A 16,280-nucleotide genomic window follows, 5' to 3' on the forward strand; every position below is an offset into this window, starting at 1 on the left:
TGTCCTGTGAGATAAAACCCAAAATGTATTTGTCTAAATCCCACTTCCCTCTTAGTTTCTAAACCCCTGTTCATTTCACAGGAAATTAAATGTGTTTATCAGATTCCTTTGCCCTTACCTCATCGAAAGGTTAGGTTGAAGTTGGCTTATGTGCCAGAAACTGCTATGATTTTTTTCTGAAATTAACTTCTAATACCTGTCTGACCAAAATTGTAGCACCGGTAGGGCCAGCAACAAGTAGGCCTATCCTTCACTGGCCAGCTGGATGAGGACACGCATGCTACAGAATGTGTGTGTGTGTGTGTGTGCACGTGCACGTAAAGGAGAGGGAGAGGTTCAGCTGATTGCTGAACCCCAAATCTCAAATTTGAGTCAAATGTTTAAAGACACAGTGGGAGTTACCTTTTTCTTTTCCTTTCTTCAGATGTCATTTTGGGATGGGGGAAATGTGTGAATTTTTTCTACTCTCTTCTTTTTGAAAGGCCTCCTTGAGAGCAGGAATTGTGTCTTATGCATTTCTGTCCTCTCAGAGTCTGGTGGAGTATCTGGCACCCAGTAGGTGCTCAGTAATTGTTTGTTAAAGGTGACAGGTACAGGACACACTACTCCAAAACACGGCACCTTGGAAATGGAGAAAATTACAGAGGTAGGAAGTTAATTCTCTGATCTTCTGCCTTTCTAAGAAGAGAGGGCCAGCCATAAAAGAATTCTTTTACCTACCTCTCCTGAAAGTAGGTCATACTTTCAGGTGTGGCAAATGCCCTACACCTGGCAGAAAGGAATGGCGATACAGAAATGTCAAGAAGAATCTGAACAAACAGGCCTTACTAAGTTCTCCCAGCTTTGTACCATTAGATCATACGCCCTTTTGTCCAATCACACTTCTGCACGACTGTTCATTCCTTATCAAATTCTAGCATAAAAATGTAGTTCTCCCTGAATTTTTAGGTCTTCATTTCTGAAGTTTCCCCTGTCATGTAAAACTTTGGCTAAATAAATTTGTTATGCTTTTCTCTATTTCTGTCTTTTCTCTAAAATCCGTCTTTTGTTATAGAGGCATCAGCCATGAACCTTGCATTGGATGAGGAAAAGATAATACTTTTTTATTTTCTATAAAGGGAAGTAGATCCCTTAAACCAGCACCTATCTGCCTCCTCCTTCAGCTCCTACCTGTGCCTCTTTTAGCCACCTTGTAAATCTGAATATGGTGTTTCTCTCTGAAACCCCCAAACTTCACTATCTTTTCTCTTTTTTGGATATCTTTAAAAAATTATCTCTCTTCAGATGACTTCCAAATTCTTTAGTATCCACCCCTTCAGACTGCCTTCCCCCCATCTCCACCTTCTGGCTCTGTGAGACTCCTTACTGTGGGAGAAGGAAGGGGCTACACATATATCCTACTGACATCTCAATGCAATACGGCTGAGATGGCTCTTCTGTGACCCTTTTTCTGGCAGGCTCTCCCTCTCTGCACAAGTCTAGGGAAAGAGGTTCAGACTTTTCTGCTCTCATCTGGTGACATAGTTGGGTAGTGTAGTTTGCTGAAGTCCCACGGCAAAATGAGGCTGGAGGCACGCGTGGGCCTTGGAATCTCAAGAGGGGCTAGAGGTATGGGGGGTAGGAAGGTTTCCTGAGGTCTCGAGGTTTACAAGATGCTGTCTGTGGCAAGGGTTTGCAAACAGTGCTGTTGTACAAGGCACATGGTTACTGGTGAGATTTCCATCCTTTGGATGGATACTTCAGGCTGCAGTCCCACCAAATTTCCTTTCTTCCAACCCCAGACTCATAATTGTGTAAGACATTTTTGTCTTAGCGTCCTATATAGAGAGCTAAATCCACCCTCTTTCTTTACCACAAACCACTTGACTCTAAGGAGATTCTCATTGCTCTCCAAGGCTCCAGCCTCCAGCTCTTAGCCTACCCCGGTAGTTCTCTAACTGTAGTGTGGTTCAGAATCACCTACAAGGCTTGCTAAAACACAGACTGCTATGTCTTACCTCAGAGTTTTTGTTCAGTCATTCCGGGGCCCAAGATTCTGCATTTCTAATAGAGTCCCAGGTGATGCTGATGCTACTGGAGGGACCAAATCAGACCAGTAGGCCCACTGATCACCACCTGTCCATAGTCTCTCTCAGGGCAAATGCTGTCAGTTATTGGGCTTGCTTTCTGCTTAGGTTTTTAGATGCTTTATGTCATTTACTCTTCACGATAACCCCATGAGGTACCCACTGTTAATATTGCCATTTTAAAGAGGAAGGAACTGAAGCACAGAGAGGTGCTATATCTTGTCCAATATATGTCATGAAGCCGGGCAGTACTGATGCTGAAGCTTGTGTATTCACTCTGCCATAAGGCCTGAATGGTCTAAGGATCTTTCCCCCCATGGACTTCTCAGATTATCTACCTTAGAAACCCAGGGCTTTGCGAACAAGATGCCGTTTCATTCTGGACCACCCTCTGCCCAAATTTCTCTTTGCTGCTGGCTAAGTACAGCAAGAGAAAACACACATTTAATCTCCTTTAAGACCTTCAGACTTTTTGGAGAGGAAGTCTAGTATGACTTGGGAAAGAAGCCTGAAGTTCTGAAAATTTTAAAGAAAAGCAGTTTTATTGCTTTCAGTAGCATATGGTAGTACAAACGAATGACTAATGGAGCATTTCCAAGAATTCCTCTTAGCCTTTTAAAACAAATGAATATGGCTCATTTACATATAAGCAACTGTATTAAAGATTATTTAACTGTTGGTTAAATTAAAAATGCATAAGAATTTTACAGCTGATTTTTAAAAGTCTCAATATGGATTAAGAACTCATGCTTTGGAACATGAAGCCTTTGAGATCATCTCATCAAATAGATTGTTTTCATTTTGCTCCTAGATTCAGGTTTTGGTCTCTCAGGAGAGCTCTTCTGACAAAACCTACAAACATGCAACTGCCATGTGTCAAGGCAAAATGTGATGCATACCATGCAGGCTAGGATTTGATGTTAAATAAAGACAGTGCAAACATCTTGGTGCTTTGACTCAGCAGGGGTTCCCAAACTTACTGGGAGTTTGTGTAAATTCTAAATGTTTCCAGAGATTTTACTACAGTGTATCTGGAGGGGGCCAGGGAATCTACAACATATATATTCCCAAATTTTATTTTGTTCCTATTTTTCTTACCAATGTGCTTGTTTTACTTTTTCTAATGTAATTCCAATGGGGCACACCTTCAGAAACACTGCCAGGCTGTGGGAAGGGACTGGGGACTGGGGAGGGAAGCATGGGGTTTTAGAGTTGCCCACCTTAGTCTTCAGACACTTTAGTGGTTCCAACCCTTGCTGCCCTTTGAATTCATCTGTAACCCTATTAAAAAGCACCAATTCCCTGGGCTCTACTCATGACCAATTAAAGCAGAATTTTAGGAGTGGACCTGGACAACAGCATGAAAAAAACAAACAGAAAAACAAAACAAACAAACCTCCTGGGTGATTCCCATGTAGGAGGACAGTGCTGAAAACCAGTAAGGCAGTCTGATTTGGAGCAACACAATAAGAAGTATATTTAGCTGAGGGTAAAAAGTGGAAAAGTCGAGGTCAAAATATGTTGAATGTGTGGGTGGATGGGTGCGTGTCTTTTCCAAATTAGAATGAACTCCTGTAGATAGAAGACCCTAAGTTAGGAAACAGGTGCAGCCCAACTAGGGAGCCTCGGTCAGCCCGTTCTACACCATAATTCATTCTCTCTCTCCATCCTCTGCTGCGGGCCTACAGCCCAGGGCTGTTCTCTTTGGTGCCTTGGGCAGGGCCTTCACACTCGCTTTCACTGGGCCTGCTGGCATTTAGGCCTCTGTCCTGGGCTGCTCTCTGGCTGCTAAAATCTGGCAGCCACACAAACCCTGCAACCCAGTGGTTTTTGAATGATATCCCTTCAGCTTCAGCCCAGGGGCTCTGGCTTTTCTGTTTGTTTTCTTTTTTCTTTCTTATTTAAGAAGCTCAAGAGAACTTAAAAGCAGACCCTTGAAAGTTAAGCATTTCTAATCACATAAAGGTGTCTCTGCAGGGCCTGGGCTGAAGAGGGTTTGTCTGGGGGCTTTCATCTTTCTATGAATCCCCTTCCTTCTTCAAACAGCCTTTCTGGGCTCTTATCCACCCAGCTTCTTGCTGGATGCCCACCCCCATCATCTCCATGTTTGGGGCCCAGAGGGTAAAGGAGAAGAGAGGGCTGGCCAGAGGGCCAGAGTGGGGAGGGAGGAAGTGGTTGGCCCCCATGCCGGGCCCTAGCAGACTTTGTGAGAAAGCCCTTCTCCATCTGCAGCCCAGCCCTGTGGGAGTCAATTAATTCTGAATAACCTAAACCGACAGAGGTATTTGCATTCACAACCTGACTGATGACCGTATAAAATTGATTTATGAATTAAAGTGCTTCCCCTCCCTTTATCCCAATTCAGTCTGTAATTGATTATACGTGCTGCAGCGAAATTAAATAAAAGAAAATTAAAAAGAAAAGAAAAAGGAAAGTGAAAAAAAGAGACGCTCTCGCTTGGCGGTCCGGCATTCTCAGGGCTCCCCAGGATTAGCCATTCCATTCATCACTTATCATTTTTTATTTAAAAAGTTACTTCCCCCTTTGTCTCCACCCTCCCTGCACCACCCCCCTTCCCGCCCCCATCTCTGCCATTGCCAGTATTCTCCTCTCCAGCTTCCTCCCACTCGCTGAAACTCTGAGGTGTAACAAGGTCCCTGGACAGAGTGAGAAGTGAGGATGGGCAGGCCTTCTCCCCAACAGCACTTGTGCCCTCAAAAATGTGAGATGTAAGCAAAGATGTCTTCTACTTTTGCCTCCCTCTTCCTCTTCTGTGCTGGTCTTTCATTTCATCCTTTTTCTGACTGCTCCCCACTCTGCATGCACACAAATCAAAATTTTCTTGCAGGAAATCATTTCATAAATTTGTTTTCAGCAAGGAATACATTAATGGTAAACTTTTTAATGGCTTATTCCTCTTAGCAGAAATTTACCAAAGAATAGAGTGCTTAGATAAAGGAATAAATATCTAACTGTAAAATTTCATTTTCTTAGTAGGAAAAGGGTCTTAAGTAGGGGAGCAGAGAAGCTGAATTCAAACCACCTAGTGGCCATGCAATGGGGCTTTGGAACTAGTTGGACCCAGGCTCTAAAAATTACTAACTGTGTGTCCTTGTGCAAGTCACTTAACCTTCCTTGCTTTCACTGACAATTTAAGATAACTGATTAATCCGAGGTAATGTACATAAATCCCTTTGAAGTGTGGCTCAGCAAACAAAGAAGGTACTTTGCAAACATTAGAATTAGAACCTACTTCGTTGCTTATTCTGCTTATGAAATGAGGCAGCTCTGACTCAAGAGTTTTCTGGTGTTAGGATGATCAGTGGCTTTTTCCCAACTCAAACCCAGTGTGGCTATTTGAGTGACAAATGGAGAACTGTTTTCATTGCCACACCACATCTTGAGAACAAACTGTCTTCTGTATCCTCAGAGATCTTGGTACATAAAGCACATCATAATTAAACCATCTCACTCAATTCATCCTCATTGCTTCTCACCTTTTCTCGGCTACCTTCTACCTCAGGACTGCCAAGATTTTATCCCTACTTTGTGCTATTTCTTTTCCTGCTTCATTGCTGTCTTTAAATGCCTGCATCCTTCCCAACCCCTTTTCTATCTTTGACAGGTACAGCGTTGTCTCCTTTCCTCTAAAGCTTTAATGTACAGGTTTGTGGGTAATCCCATATTAAGTGCTGTTGCCATGTTTTACTGAAAGTTCAACAAAGTAGGGAGCGATTGCTTGGGCCGGGTCAGAAGAGGTCTACTTTATTGATGGAGGCATGATAGTCCCTCCCCCAGTGAGGAGCACTTGCAAGAACAGATCCCTGTGAAGGGTGAACTCCCAGAGAAGTGCCTCGAGAACACTGAAAATTGGACCCTCTTCAGGGAATGTTAACAGATGAATTATGCAATGTGAAAATTTCCAATAGATGTTGAGGCAGCTCTAAGTGAGGGGCTAACCAGCAGAGAAGGCTTTTCCTTTTCACTGTCTCAGGACAGCCAAACTGCCGCCGCCTTGAGGTGGGGTCAGGCATCTTGCAGTTTCACACATTCTAGTCTACTTCTGGCTTATCCTGGCAATTCCTTATTGGAATGCAATAAGGTCAGGAAAATGCCTAAACTCTTTTCAGCTGTTTACTGAAAACCGTTTGGGATCATTGAGGTGACAAGAAAGCCTGAGAGCAGGTCGTGAGAGGATCCAGGTTCTGAGGTACTGAGTCCTGAGGTACTGAGTCCTGGTACTGAGGTGAGTACAAAAGCACCATAGGGTGGGTAAAAAGGAAGTCACAGAGAGTGGAGCCTGAGGAGACAGACAACCTCTGCAGTTTTGCTAGTGGAAGACCTCACACTCATTGAAAAGAGAAGTAACAAAAAACCAAGGTGCATTGTAAGCGTTATGTAGAAGTCAAGAGAACAGCAGATTAACATAGAGAAGGAACCAATAGAAGAAATCTAAAATAAATGGTCTATTTACTAAGACCCTCTCTTTTTAAGTGGAAAGAACAAGATGACTATTTCCCTGAGGCTGAGCAGGGTTTAAAAAGACACAGGTGGAAAGGTATGAAGGGTGGGTGTAAATACGGTATCTATCTAGCTGGTAGATAGATACTGTAGTTACCTAGTATCTAGCTGGGTGTTATGGATTAAAAGTTTGTGGTTCCCTGCTCCATTCATATGGTGAAATCCTAACTCTCAGTGTGATTACGTTAGGGGGTAGGGTCTTTAGGAGGAAATTAGGACATGAGGGTAGAGCACTCATAATAGCATTAATACCTAATAAGAAGAAATATGAGAGAAATAATCTCTCTTGGCCTTGTGAGGCTACAACCAGAAGATGGCCATTTGCAAATCTGAAAGCATGCCCTCACCAGACACCAAATTGCTTACTGCCTTGATATTGGACTTTCCAGCCTCTATAATTGTGAGAAATAAATGTTTGTTGTGTGAGCCACCCGGTCTATGGTGTTTTGTTAGAGCAGCTCAAACTGGCTAAGACACCAGGGGTGGGCTTCAGAAGATGAAAGCTGTCTGCAGCATGTGGCTGAAAATTGTATCTCCAAATGGCTTCTAGGATGGAAGTCCATGTTCTATGAGCCAGAGGTCCTAGTGGGATTGGCCCCTCTGGGTCAGCTGAGACTATCTCTCCTCTGCAATGGTGGTGTCTTAGAGTTGCTCATCTTGCCCTGGTCTGGGATCAGCTATCCAGCAATTTGGAAATAACCATGACTTTAATCTCTGCCATATTAAGCTTGGAGGGAACCAAGAACAGTTGTAAGGAAATAGTTACCAGAGCCAAGGGAGCAAGCTAGTCAATGAAACATCTGGGAAAACATGGGGGCATAGAATTCTGGGGAGCTTGCTTTTCCATTGCTTAACTTCAAAATGAGAAAAACCTGGAGCATAAATGCTGCCAAAACTTGGAAGCAACCAAGATGTCCTTCAGTAGGCCAATGGACAAACAAATTGTGGTTCATCCATACAATAGAATATTATACAGCAGCAAAAAGAAATGAGCTATCAAGCCACAAAAAGACATGGAGAAGCCTTAAATGCGTATTTCTAAGTGAGAAAAGCCAATCCGAAGATGCTACGTACTGTGTAACTGTATATCCCAACCATATGACATTCTGGAAAAGGAAAAATTATGAAGACAATAAAGAGATCAGTGATTGCCAGAGAGTCAGGTGGAGGGAGGGAGGATGGAAGGGATAAATTGGTGGAGCACAGGCGATGTTTAGAGCAGTGAACCTATTCTGTTTGTTACTGTAATGGTGGATGTATTTTATTATATGTTTGTCAAAATCCATAGAATGTATAACAGAGAGACAGAGTAAACCTTAATGTAAACTATAGACTGTAGTTAATAATAATGTATTAATATTGCTCATCTATTATAAGACACATACCACACTAATACAACATGTTAAAAATAGGCGAATCTGTGGGGAAGGAGATGAGGAAATGGGGAGGAGGTGGGGCTATGTGGGAACTCTCTGTACTTTTTGTTCAATTTTTCTGTAAACCTAAAAGTACTCTAAAGATAAAGTCTACTAATTTAAGAAAAGAAAGGACCCTTTTGTCATTATTGACTTTTGAGCTGTTTGTTGGAAATATCCTATATAAATGCCAATTTATTTTACCATTCTTAATGAGAGAGCAGAAATTTCTGAAGATGTGAAAACAGCTTGCTAATATAAGCATATCTCATTTTGTTGCATTTCACTTACTGTTCTTCACAGCACTGCATTTGTTACAAATTGAAGGTTTGTGGCAGCCCTGAATTGAGCAAATCTATTGGCACCATTTTTCTAACATCATGTGCTCATTTCACATCTCTGTCATATTTGGACAATTATCATATTTCAAACTTTTTTGTTATATTACATCTTCTATGCTACTATTGTGATTGTTTTGGAATGCCACAAACCAAATCCACATACGACAGCAAACTTAACTGACCAGTGTGTGCGTGTTCTGACCGCTCCACTGAGCAGCCATTCCTCTCTCTCTCTTTCTCCCTCTCCTCAGGCTTCCCTATTCCCTGAGACACAATAATAATGAAATTAGGCCAATTAATAACCCTACAATGGCCTCTAAGTATTAAACTCAAAGGAAGAGTTTCACATCTTTCACATTCAATCAAAAGCTAGAAACGATTAACGTTGAAGAGGAAGCCATGCCGAAGGCTGAGATAGGCCAAATGCTAGGCTGCTTGTATCAGTTAGCCAGTTGTGAATACAAAGGAAAGTTATTGAAGGAAATTAAAAGTGCAACTCCAGTGAATACATGAATGATAAGAGAGCAAAACAGCCTTATTGCTCATATACAGAAAGTTTGAGTTGTTTGGATAGAAGATCAAACCAGCCACAACATACCCTTCAGCTAAAACCTATTTCAGAGAAAGGCTCTAACTCTCTTCAATTCTATGAAGGCTGAGAGAGGTGAGGAAGCTGCAGAAGAAAAGCTTGAGGTTGGCAGAGGTTGGCTCAGGAGGTTTAAGGAAAGAAGCCGTCTCCATATACAAGTGCAAGGGGAAGTGGCAAGTGCTAATAATGTAGAAGCTGCAGCGAGTTGGAAGATCCAGCTAAGATCATTGACGAGGGTGGCTACATTAAACAATAGATTTTCAGTATAGACAAAACAGCCTTGTATTGAAAGAAGATGCCATCTAGGACTTTCATAGCTAAAAAGGAGAAGTCAATACCTGGCTTCAACTTCAAAGGACAGGCTTTGAGTAATCTCTTCCTAGTGGCTAATGCAGTTGGTGACTTTAAGTTGAAGTCAGTGCTTATTTACCATTTTGAAAATCCTAGGGCCCTTAAGAATTATGCTAAACTACTCCACCTGTGCTCTATATATGGCACAATAAGGCCTGGATGACAGCACACCTGTTTACAGCATGGTTTACTGAATATTTTAAGCCCACTGTTGAGATCTACTGCTCAGAAGAAAATATTCTTATAAAATATTATGGTTCATTACAATGCACTTGGTCACCTAAGGGCTCTGATGGAGATGTACGAAGAGATTAATGTTCTTTACATGCCTGCTAATACAACATCCATTCTATAGCCCAAGGATCAAGGAGTAATTTCTACTTTCAAGCCTTATTTTTAAAGAAATAAATTTTGTAAGGCAATAGCTGCCATAGAGAGTGATTCCTCTGATGGATTTGGGCAAAGTAAATTGAAAACATTCTGGAAAGGATTCACCATTCTAGATGCTATTAAAGACATTCTTGATTCATGGGAGGAGGTCAAAATATCAACAGGAGTTTGGAAGAAGCTGATTTTAATCCTCATGAATGACTTTGAGGGGTTCCAGGCTTCAGTGGAGGAAGTAATTGTAGATGTGGTAGAAATAGCAAGAGAGCTGGAATTATAAGTAAAGCCTGAAGATGTGACTGAATTGCTGCAATCTCATGATAAACTTGAATGAGTTGCTTCTTACAGATGAGCAAAGAAAGTAGTTTCTTCGTAAGGTATCTACTCCTGGTGAAGATGCTGTGAACATTGTTGAAATGACAACAAAGCATTTAGAATAGTGCAAAAACTTAGTTGATAAACCAGTGGCAGGTTTGAGAGGATTAATTCCAATTTTGAAATAAATGTGAGTAAAATGCTACCAAACAGCATGTCATGGTACAGAGAAATCTATTGTGAAAGGAAGAATCTGTCAATGTGGCAAACTTCGTTGTTGTCTTATTTTAAGAAATTGCTGCAGGCACCCCAACCTTCAGCAACCACCGCCCTCATCAGTCAGCAGCTGTCAACATCGAGGCAAAACCCTCCACCAGCAAAAAGATTATGACTCGCTGAAGGCTCAGATGATCATTAGCATTTTTTAGCAATAAAGTAGTTTTAAATTAAGGTGTGTACTTTTTTTTAGACATAATGCTATTGCACACTTAATAGACTACAGAGTAGTGTAAACATAACTTTAATACGCACTGGGAAACCCAGAATTTTTTGTGACTTGCTTTATTGTGATATTCACTTGATTGCAGTGGTTGGGAACTACACCCCCAATATCTCCAAGGTATGCCTGTATGTAGAAAAAGATATAGTGTGAAATAGTAACAGTGTTGGGCCTGAGCGGCCATCATTGCAACGGTGCCTGGTCCCAAGCCCAGGTCAGTCTGCAAGGACTGCTCTCACAAGCAGAATTTAATCCTCCCTAAACAATGATTCCCTTAGAGCTTTCAGGGACAAAGAGGATGAAAGGCCAAAACTCATACCTATGGTATGAAAGGCAATCTTCAGAGAATAAATGAAGAGTTGTTGAAACCACAAAGATGAGGTCCTGGAATCAGTTCTGTCATAAACAGTGCAATCAAACATTCCTGGCAAGTGACTCAGCCATCATCGCTGCTTTTCCTTGAGAATCTTCATCTCTACTGTCCCAGGAGTGTGCTCTCCATTCTCAGTGCAGACGTTTCTCCTGGACTCTTCTCTACAAATGCTACAGAAAATATGTCTTCTCTGGCCTAGAGGAAACTCAATCTTACTTCTGGGCTGTAACCTTAGCCTTAGCCTCTTCCAAAATTCTAGATGGTCTTCCTCATATGGTCCCACTACGACAGGGGCCTAAGCTTGACTCCAGATCTTCTTTGCTGCTGGCTTCTGTCCCCACCTAAGATTGTCTTTCTTTATGCCAGCATCTGGCCCAGTCCAGATCAATGTTTCTCCTATTCCTGCTGCAATATTTCATTTACTTGGCACAGTTTCCCAATCAGTTCAGTGCTTTTATACTCGGCAACCGTACTTCAGGGAAATATGGCATGTATATATCACACTCTCCCTAATTCAGCTCAACACATTTGTCTAACTTACAAAACAAAACTGTAGAATCTGCAAAAAAAAAAAAAAAAAAAAAAAAAAATTGTCATTTTCTTAGGAACCTGGTTCTGAGGCTAAGATATGCCGAATGAAGACAGAACAATTTCAAGCCAAGATAATAAACAAGGGCTTGGCAGTGAGAAAGAAATAGATACCTGTGGGAAAGGCTGAGTGAAGACTTTTGGGAAAAACTGATGGGAAAATAGATTTCTGTTTGAATCTCGGGGAAAAATCATGGTAAAACAGTAAAACCAACCCAGAAAAAAAAGTAAGGAAAAGGTAAAGTAATAGCAAAAAATTTCACCATTCATATATGTTTTCAATTGAGCTCGTCAGTATACTTTTCCTACTGAATCCAATAATGAAGTTTTCCAGATGACTTTAGAATACCTCCTATATTGTCCTTTCCTTCCTCCTTCATCTTGCCTTAACTTCTGGTGGTGTTGGAACATGAAATTAATAGCACAAAAATAAAAACAGGAAGACTGCAAGTGAAGGAGCCTCAAATAAGAAGTTGAAAATAGAGTGCAGAATTCAGGACAGACTAGAAGGAGAGGTGGCAGGTGGTGGGCAAAGGGGATGGGAAGGAAGAAGAGGAACCATACTGACTATGTTTTGAAAGATGTCACTTTCAATTCTGTGAATGATCAGGGATCAGAAAACCTGATCCCTGCTGTAACCTCTAAAGGCTAAGAAGCAAACATATTCCAAATACTGTTTGTGTCATTAACATTCTCTCTTTGGAAAAAGATGATAATAATACCTTATAGAGTATTGTGATTATTAGATGACTATTGTGATTATTAGATAATTATTGCACATAAAGCATTTAGAATAGTGCCTGGCACATAGAAAGTATTATAAAGAATTGACTTCTATTATTTATATATAATAAGCACACACAAAAGGTTAAAAAAGCAAACAAAAACTCAGTCAATCTTAACATGTGGTTTGTATATTATTTTTAAGTGACCATATATTTTTTCTTTCCAGAATAAATGATATCTAAGATGGGAATGAGACAGGTTAAATGAATGCTAGTCTGGGTTTAATAACAAATCCATGTTTTTCTTCAGATGAGGAAATAAACCTTAATGATTACATCAAAATGACCTCTGATTGCCTGATATTAAGATGTCCAAAGCAGGCGAATGTTCAGCCTATTTAAAATCACCACTTTTTTTCTGATTTAAGGGTGGTTTAAGGGTATAAACCAACTTCGTTAAAAATAACAGGAGCTTGTTCCACTAGAACCTTCTTCCAGCCTCTGAGCCAATGTTCCTAACCTGCCTGAAGAACAAATCTACCATTTCTTTGAACCTCCTTGGTGGCCTCCAGTCCCTGTGCCACATCCAAGCTCTGCTTGATTTGGGAGGGATGCCCTCACCGTGTCATGGCCCCTGCTGGCCTAGCTATACGATGGTAGACACAGGGAGAAAGAAGGTTCCCCAGTGGTCCTGCAAGGCTGTGCATTTGGTGGAGGAAAGAAAATCAGGCTGGAGAACTCCTCTGTTCTGACAATTTGGAGAAGAACATTCCAGTGACTGCCTTATTTACCTCCGTGAAATGGCAAAGTGGGGACAAACAATATCTTAGCTGTCTGAATGATGGCTCTTTTTACTCTGCCCAGCTCTCAACATCTCTGAGTCTAATAGACTGTGTTTCTGAGGGCAGCCTATGTCCTCAGTCCCTCATGGTTACCTTGGAATGAGGAGGAGCCTTCACATCATATTGCAATCCCTTAAAAAGACACATTTCAATTCTCCAAAGTTATTTTTCTCAAAATACAGGAAGTTTGCTCATCTAATTTCCTAGATATAGTCCCCAGGGTTCAGAGGCAAATTTTTCATAAAATAAGCTGGATAACACAACAGCAACCTAGAGAGAAAAGGAGTCTGTACTACTGAATAGGGAAAATTCATCTCTGCAGAAGGTGATGCAAGATTTGAGTTGACGTATAATTTTAGGGAAAAGTAGTCTTGTAAGAAAAATGCACAGCAAATTTTTCCTTAATATCAAAAGGTCAAAATTAATTTTGAAAGTTTTTGTGGGTGTGAGAAGTTGAAGACTTATGCAAATATTATTTTTGAAATGAAGAATAAATGCAGAAAGGTGAGGCCAATAATAAAAGACATAAAAGTCAGAACCATAGGTTTATAAACAATCCTAACTTTGAAAAACCACTTGGAATTCTTAAAATTATTGCAAAATTTACAACTTCATGTGATATTAATAGGAGAGGTAACTGCTTTTATTTTGATTTCAAATATCTTTAGTATTAAAGACTACATTCTATAAAGGCATAATTTTTTTAAATATAAAAATCCTTTGGATGATAATTGACTGTGAGTTTATGGTGAATCATTCATCAAGGTGTGGTAATGATGTATCTTTTCCCAATTTTCTTTTTGGCATAAATAGTTTTAGTCTGTCATTATCATCATTCATAGAAGGAAAAAAAAATGTCTTCTCTTATAAAAACATGGGGACTGCTCAATAAATAAACTGTTATAAAATTAAAATTGGGTTTCAACTCTGAAGATGAAGTTGTAAGCAACTGTCCACTTTTGATTCTGAAGTGAGCTTTTGTGGTAGTTTTCTGAACCTCTGGAATAGAAAGGGTTGATTTGTGATGGAATCTCCAGAGCCTGCAGTCATATATTACAATATGTTGTAAATCCAGAGGGTACAATATAGATTTCACAGGGGGCCCTGGGGTTAATTGAAATTCCATCTGTTTCTTCTGTGTGGCAGACATAGTATCCTGGGATATTAGCTCAGGATAAGAAATGAGATTTACAATTTTTTTATTTTTAAGCTAGAGGAGAGGTTTGCCTAAATCTGCTCCTCCTTATTTCTACCTCCTACCGTCAATTAAGAAAAAAAAAAAGTTTAAAATGCAGCCTTTATTTTCCCCACAGCTGCCCCCGAGGCAGCCCCCCTTCTTTCCAATGCATGCCGGGTAAAGCCATGTATTCTTAGACTCCCAATGGCCCCCATTACTGTCAATTAGTTACGGAATGCTACAGGGATTCATGCCTGACAGCTCGGGTAAAGGCAGGAGAAATGGGCTCAGTAGGGAGTGAGGGGCCTGATTCTTTTTTGTCCTTAAGAAATACCTTTCTCAGCAAGGCTTTTAATGGCCTTTCCTTCTTTCCCTCTGCCCAGGCACCCCCGACAATCTCAACACACAGGATATACACATACCCTCATATATTCATACACCGACCTGTTTGTGTGAATGCCGCCCAGGACTGTGAGAACTCTCAGAGTAGGAGGCTCTGAGATGTCCTTATAACCTCTGAAAATAACACAGCTTGAAAATTCCAGCTTATATCTTTGCTAGAATCTGATTCCTAAGTTCTCTCTTCAGAAGATTTCTTGTTACTAAGGGCCTCCTTTGCCTCTGGCTTATTAGTGTATTTTCCTTCTGCAGCTCTCCTCCCTCCAAAGAAGAAACACACTCTCTTTGGTCACAGACTCCCAGTAAGAAGCCCGCTGCACTCATGCTGGCCAGTGGCTTGGGCAGAGAATTGTAGTTGGCCATCTCCTACCACTCTTATGTCTTTCTGATTTCTTTCCTCTACCTCTTGCTCTCTCTTCTCTACTTTCCAATATTTTCTCCCTCTTCCTCCTATCATGCCCAGATCATTCCACTGACTCCCAGAGACTTGAGGCCAAGGGCTTGTTTTAGTCATCTTTTCTCCCTCTCTCCCCTTCCTTACTCACCTCAAGTGTTTATCATAACAGGATCTGCCTCAGGACCTTTTCTCTTCCTGTCACCATTGTCTGGAACACCTGTCCTAGATATGTGAATAGTTGCCTCCATCTAATCATTTATATCTGAGCTCAAATGACACAAAACACAGTTCCTCCCTGACTTCTCAAGGTAAAGGGGTCACAATTTATACCCAGTTGTTCTTTCCCATTATTATAGTCTTTTCATAGCCCCACTCATTATCTGAAATAGTATTATTTAGCTATATGTTTATGTGCTTATTGACTGCTTCTTCCATTAGAATGAGTCTTCACAAGGACAATTTTTTGTTGTTGTTGCACCCCATGGAATAAGAGTTTTGTTGCACTCCATGGACAAATAGGAGCTCAATAACATGTATTGAAAATGAATGACTGAATAAAGTTTTAAAAATGTGATGCTATTGGTTATTCTAGGGGTTAAGGAGAACCCAGCATCACACCAAAATGGTTTGCCTGTTTTGGTCTTCTATCTTTAAGTACCAAGCTTTCCTTAAGATTCAAAACAAAGACACACTTAGAAAAAACCTGATGGGAAAATAACAGATCTAATAGACAATAGCAAATACAATGCTTAAAGCGATTATATTTCTCTAGATGGGTTTAAGAAAGATGACAGAGTAGGCCTGGCGTGGTGGCTTATGCATGTAATCCCAGCACCTTGGGAGGCTGAGGCGGGCGGATCACCTGAGGTCAGAGGTTCGAGACCAGCCTGACCAACATGGAGAAACCCCGTCTCTACTAAAAATCCAAAATTAGCCGGGCGTGGTGGCTCATGCCTGTAATCCCAGCTACTCAGGAAGCTGAGGCAGGAGAATCACTTGAACTCACAAGGCGGAGGTTGCGGTGAGCCAAGATCGCACCATTGCACTCCAGCCTGGGCAACAAGAGTGAAACTCCATCTCAAAAAAAAAAAAAAAAAGACAGAGTAAAGGTAATAGAGGATGACACAGGAGAGGAAAACACCGTCTGGGGCAATTAGCCCCAGGGTTATACACAGTTCCAGTTCCTTCCTCTCCTGGGGCATGGCCTAGGGCAGTGTGTGAAGGGGAGTCAAGGGCAGAAGCAGTGAGACACTTCCATCCTGTCTCATCCAGACATCTATAGGAAGGCGGAGGAG

General features: G+C 41.1%; 1 protein-coding gene and 1 long non-coding RNA gene across 4 annotated transcripts in view; one reads left to right on the top strand and one right to left on the bottom strand.

Annotated features, from left to right (window-relative positions):
• The window catches only part of LOC129058477 (uncharacterized), a 101,275-nt gene that overhangs the window by 27,913 nt on the left and 57,082 nt on the right, over positions 1-16,280 (bottom strand). The gene's annotated exons all lie outside the window — the stretch shown is intronic.
• Positions 4,691-16,280, top strand: part of NEPRO (nucleolus and neural progenitor protein) — an 83,341-nt gene continuing 71,751 nt past the window's right edge. For 2 of the 3 annotated variants that reach the window (XM_054551519.2, XM_054551522.2), the window contains exon 1: positions 4,691-4,795. The gene's annotated coding sequence lies outside the window, so the exon portion shown is untranslated. The remainder of the gene's footprint in view (positions 4,796-16,280) is intronic. The other variant, XM_054551520.2, reaches the window with a different exon arrangement.

Source organism: Pongo abelii, chromosome 2 (genome assembly GCF_028885655.2).
Source record: "Pongo abelii isolate AG06213 chromosome 2, NHGRI_mPonAbe1-v2.0_pri, whole genome shotgun sequence".
Lineage (NCBI taxonomy): Eukaryota > Metazoa > Chordata > Mammalia > Primates > Hominidae > Pongo > Pongo abelii.